At 36.2% G+C, this 6,222-nt stretch overlaps 1 long non-coding RNA gene across 1 annotated transcript; it reads right to left on the bottom strand.

Annotated features, from left to right (window-relative positions):
- Positions 1-1,145: 1,145 nt before the first annotated feature.
- Positions 1,146-5,681, bottom strand: LOC128518047 (uncharacterized). Its single transcript, XR_008357558.1, has 3 exons — positions 5,593-5,681; positions 3,909-4,041; positions 1,146-1,893 (listed from the first exon to the last, which is right to left on the bottom strand). It is a non-coding gene; the product is annotated as an uncharacterized LOC128518047 (long non-coding RNA).
- Positions 5,682-6,222: the final 541 nt, after the last annotated feature.

The following is a 6,222-nucleotide window of genomic DNA, read 5'->3' as shown; positions in this document are numbered from 1 at the left end:
CAAAACCCAAGAAAGTGAGTACTCACGAATTGGTAGACGGACATCCAGAACCGACATGGGCGAAAACTGGTTTGTTTACTCCTCTTATACTTCCTGGTTCGCGACCGCTTTACTTACGGGTCCTAGTGCTGGTCGCTGATTGAGTGTGCATGACAAGAAGCCTTCATAATGCTTTTTTTTTTTTGTTTGAAAAGTGTTTTGTCTGTTATTTAACATGTCACATATTTAACATGTATGTACAGTATTCTTCTGTAATATTCTTTTTTGGTTCAAAAAGTAATTCATTTTGTAATTATATCTTCACGTTTCATACATTGGAGTCAAAAAGAAAAAGTTTTTTTCACAGCATTAAACTGACTGGACATGGTTTAATAACACTTTGCCAATATTTAGGTATTTGCCTAAAGTTAAACCTGCGTAAAATAAATGAAATAAAAATGTCAAATGGAAGGAAAGTTATGCGCTGTTATGTGCCAGATAACATGACAGCATCTAACACTTTTTTCCTAGAGGTGGATGTGGCTATACTTGTCACTCAAAAGAGTCAATAGTTTACCATGAATAGACTGATCACAATCTTTACCAAATGAAAGCATGACACACAATGACTTACTTCAAAAAAGGCAAGTACAGTGGAACCTCGGATTACGAGTAATGTGGTTTACGAGTGTTTTGCAAGACGAGCAACAATTTTTAATAATTTTTTACTTGAAAAACAAGCATTGTCTTAGTTAACAAGCACCGAGTATCATGTTTCATGCATGCGCTTCTTGTTTTAACAACGAGCGTTACGTCATCACAAGTAAGCCAACAAAAAAAACTTGTTTATTTATATACAACACAGTTATGCAAACTTGACCATTTCCTGTATTTTTTACATGTAATAATTGCTTATTGTGCATCAATAGATTATACAATTAACAGGAAAATATCAAACAAAACTCATTTTACCCGGTAAAACAACAGTAAAACTTTGCATTTTAAATGGAGATGTTCTGTACATTATACATTAAATCTATTTATAATATTCTGTATTTCTATTTTGTTTTAATAATAAAGTTAATGTGGAAAATTTCAAACACACATCTTGAGAAAAGACACGAGAGCAAAATATAACTTAAAAAAATTTATTTAACAGCCCTCGTCAATAGTTGTAAACAACTTGATGAATTTGTATTCAAACTAAGTTTTTAAAGTTTGAAACAAAGTTTATGTGCCAGGCACATAACAACAATCCACACTTTCCCTGTCTGGAATGTTCCACAGTATGGCATGAAACTTATCTCCATGGAGACGATCAGGCGATACCAAAAGGCATAGTTACAGGTCAGATGTACAGGCGACGCTCCTCACATTTTTTAGAAGTATTTTTTTCAATAAAAACAGTCCTAATTGAATAAATGCAAGGTAGATAAGTTTTATACCACATTGTGAAACATTCCTGCAAAGAAAGAGCATCTTCATGAAACAAGCAGGTGGCGGACTCGCTACCAGAAAAAGTTAGTGCACCTTCAAGACTAAAAAAAAAAAATTTATAATAATTGTAAAGTGCCCTTTTAACCATAATCCACACTGTGGATTTAACAAAGTGAAAAATAACAGTACTTCAAACAAACAGAGAAAAGTTACTGCATCTTTAGGACTTGAAGAAAAAAAAATAAGAATGATGTGCCTTAATAAACATAGAACACATTGTGGATTTAGAGTGCAAACTAACAGTACCTCTTCTTAAAGTCAGAGTCCACAGAAAGAGTCCATATTTAGGCTTAACACCACTCGTGATCGGAGAGTTCCTGTATCAGGGTGAGGACTCGAGGGTTCACACTGAGACGACGCTTTGAGTTTTTATTCTCTACTTTGGTTCCTTTTTCTGGGTTTATCGAGAAAAAACACCTGTAGAACAAAAGCATATTAAGCATTTTAATTTATAAAAAAAAAAAAAAGACAAGAAACAATATACAACTAACGGTTAAAAATTTGGAAAGTGTATTATTCTGATTGTTTTTGAAGTCTCTTCTGCACAACAAGGCTGCATTTATTCACCCAAAACACCCAAAAAAATTATTATTGTGAAATATTTTTACAATTTAAAATAACTTTCTATTTAAATGCATTTTGCAGTGCAAATGCAAGAAACACGTATTACCAATGTTAAAAACAATTGTGTACAATTTTTCAGGATTATGTAATGAATAAAGTTTAAAACAACAGCATTTATTTGAAATATAAAGCTTTTGCAACATTATAAATGTCTATACTGTCACTTGATCAATTGAATGCATCCTTGCTGAAAATATATGTATTAATTTAGGTTAAAAATTACAAAATTTGTAAAAATAATCTTACCGATCCAAAACTTTTGAAAGGAATTACAAATGTTGCAAAAGCTTTCTATTTCAGATAAATACTGTTCTTTTGAACTTTATATTCAAAGAATGAAAAAATAAAATACATATAATTTAACACTGATAATAATCAAATGTTTCTTGACCATAAAAATAATATTAGAATGATTCCTGAAGGATCATGTGACTCTGAATTTTGAGCATTTTAGTTAAGCTCAAAATTCAGCTTTGCATCACAGGAATAAAATTACACTTTAAAATACAGTGGGTATAGAAGGTATTCAGACTCCCTTAAATGTTTCAGTCTTTGTTATATTGCAGTCATTTGCTAAAATCATTTAAGTTCATATTTTTCCTCAATGTACACACAGCACCCCATATTGACAGAAAAACATAAAATATAAAAAAATAAAAAATAAAATAAAAGAGAAACTGAAATATCACATGGTCCTAAGTATTCAGTGACACTCATATTTAACTTAGGTGAGGTCCATTTCTTCTGATAATCCTTGAGATGGTTCTACACCTTCATTTAAGTCCAGCTGTATGAAAGCCTGCATGGAGTTTGTTAAAAAAAAATAAAAATAAAATAAAATTCTCTGGTCTGATGCGACCAAGATAGCACTTTTTGGCCTTCATTCTAAGCGGTATGTATGGAGAAAACCAGGCACAGCTCATCACCTGTCCAATACAGTCCCAACAGTGAAGCACGGTGGTGGCCGCATCATGCTGTGGGGGTGTTTTTTAGCTGCAGGGACAGGACGACTGGTTGCAACCCAAAGAAAGATGAATGCAGCCAAATACAAGGATATCCTGGACCAAAACCTTCTCCAGAGTGCTCAGGACCTCAGACTGGGCCGAAGGTTTACCTTCCAACAAGACAATGACCCTAAGCACACAGCTAAAATGAACAAGGAGTGGCTTCCCAACAACTCCGTGACTGTTCTTGAATGGCCCAGCCAGAGCCCTAACTTAAACCCAATTGAGCATCTCTGGAGAGACATAAAAATGGCTGTCCACCAACGTTTACCATCCAACCTGACAGAACTGGAGAGGATCCTCAAATCCAGGTGTGAAAAAACTTGTTGCATCTTGCACTTCAGGAAACAACATCTTTCTTAACTCCAAATATTCTTGGATCAAAACGTCAAGATATGTTATCTGGGACAAGGAAATGTTCTGAGCACAAATAAGATCCACAATGTCTTTGAGCTGGAGAGCTAACTGCCATACGTCATCCTCATGATTTTGCACTTTGTCACCAATCAAAACTGGTAGCAATCTCAAAAGGTTCCAGTTTTGAATGGCTTGCCCTGATAACTTGGCTCCGTCCGGGTTGACAGCACATGGCTTTGTGAGTGCTTCAGATCCTTTGTACTTTAACTGTTTGATGCGCCTGTTTAAGAGAGAGTATGTGAACCATTTTTTCTTTTTTATAATGTTCTTTAGGTACAGTGTTGGATCATATGACAAGACACCTTCAAAGAGGTCATGACCTAAACATGACGGGAGACCAGGCTGGGATACGTGAAAAGACCCAAGGACATTAAAGATAGAGTTTACCTTTATCCCCCTGATTCCTTGGATGTTTTCAGCCTGGAGATCCGCAACAGCTGCGTCATACGTCTCTGGGGTGCGTAGAGGACCACAGACATTCGGATCAGCCACAAACTCACTTCTTGTGATTTCACAGTACCTGCAAAAATATTGAGAGCGGCTGAAGTTCTCGTTAAACCCACCTATGCAATGAGAACCCAAGTTATCCCCAGCAATGCAGTAAAGACCTCCTTTTACTGATTGTCCATCTACATTTATTCCATCTGTCTCCAAGGATTTCAGATCTGCCAACAACTCTGAGAAAACTTTGGCTACTCCAAAACGCTTAAGGTCATCCTCAACACACAACAAGACTAAAAACATATCAGTATTTGAACGCAAATGAATGGGTAAATTTGCTAATGAAATATAAACTGCAAGAACTTTGTGCGTCTTTTTAGCAGAACCCAGGGGATTCACAATTTCAAATGAATCTTGGTACAAAATCAGTTTGAGGCTTTCAGGGTTTTCATTGAAGAATTGGTGACATTGGAAATTTTGTCCATCATATAAATCCGTAAAAACCTCTACATCAGGATCTCCAAACTGTTGTGACTGTGTATTCCTCCCTAAATGTGACTGTAAAAAGCTCTTCAGAGTTTCTGCTACTGGTATGTAATAAGCAAATTTTTGTGTCATGTTTTCATCCATTCCCAGTGCCACTTTTTGCGGTTCTGTGTAATTAAACATTTGTGTGAATGTCTGATTTCTTGAGTATGTAGTTCTTAATTGTCCCTGATGACAAGCAGAGAATAAATCTGACTCTTTAATGCAGTCACAGATTTTAGAGACTGCTTCATCTGATAGGCTGATATCATTTTTTAAAAAAGAACTTACTCTAGCAATTGTATAGGCTTGACCTAACTCGTGCACATTCTGCATTTCCTTAACAATAGTCTGTATAGTTGAGGCTGGAATTAGCAGCTGTCCTTGCAGTTTAAGGTAAAAGAGACACATGTTTCTGACATAAGACTGACTATCATTCTCTGGCATGTCACTGGCTGCACTAGCTGTAGGCATGGCTTCATGCATGTTTTCTGAATCATCTGTACTGGCAATGATATCTGGGGGATGAGGGCGAGTTTCCCTGTACATGTTATCGATACCATCTGGGGAGCATGCTTTATGCTTTCTAGACATGTGAGAAGTAAATTACGACTTTTTTGTAAACACGTGTTTACAACCACTTATTGGACATGAGACAGACCTGCCCTCTTCAATATGATCATTTAAGTGAGACAAGAGCTCTTTCACGGTGTGAAAATGGCGGGCACATAATGAAATGGCGCATTTTAAATCCGCAACAACAGCTTTAGGAGCAGCTTTAGGCGCATTGTGCACACGATAAAAATGGCCCTTGAAAGCGGAGTAAGTGGTAAATGTTTGACTACAGTTAGCGCCAACACATTTAAAAAGACAACGGGGCTCATTCGGATGCACTTTGCAATGTAGAACATAGCCTCTTAATGTATCCAATTTCTTTTTACAAAAAACACAGGTGATCATTTTTGGGATTTCAAGTGTTTGCCTGTGCTTTTTAGTTGAACCAAGTTATCACGCATTGATCTATCTAGCTAATTTACACCATGTGCTTTTAGCACACATTTTCGTTTGATCTCGAAAAAAGTAGGCTAAACACTGTGAATCTTACCGTGCAGACTTTTAATTTTCAAACTGAACAGCAGCAGGCCCTCTAAATACTTCTTAAAATTGTAGATAAAAATTTTTCCGAAGACTTCTGCTGTGCCTCTGTTTTCTTCCAAACGAGCGCTGCTCTGGCTCACTCGTTACTGACGTCAGCCGCAGGTAAGCGTCTCCCGCTCCTCATGTCATTATCCAATCAGAGACAAGCTTATCTGTGAACTATGAAACTCAAAATTAGCAGATTATGCAGAATACAAAGAGAGAGGAAATCTGGAGGCACTGGTCACAGCACAGGAGCCTGTGATAATGATACATTGCTCAAAACAATGCTGAAATAATTTATCAATATAAATAGAAAACATGTAGGCTAAGTGTAACATTACAATGTAAAGACTAAAAGAAACAAAGCATACAAGGATCATGGTTATGGCTGAACACCATGCACAGGCCTCAGTAATTGTAATTCCTTATACACTATAAATAAAGTAGGCTACAAATAAATCATAAAGCGATGTTAGTGAAGGCACTGTTTGGTTGTTTAGCCTGTGATAATGACACAATGCTCAAATTATTACTATTGTATCAATATCAATAGGCCTATGTAGGAAACCTTTAGGCTAAGAATTACATTAAAATT

This window comes from Clarias gariepinus, chromosome 2 (assembly GCF_024256425.1).
Source record: "Clarias gariepinus isolate MV-2021 ecotype Netherlands chromosome 2, CGAR_prim_01v2, whole genome shotgun sequence".
Classification (NCBI taxonomy): domain Eukaryota; kingdom Metazoa; phylum Chordata; class Actinopteri; order Siluriformes; family Clariidae; genus Clarias; species Clarias gariepinus.
The sequence above is the reverse complement of the archived record's forward strand: the minus strand, read 5'-3'. Positions and strand labels throughout refer to the sequence as shown.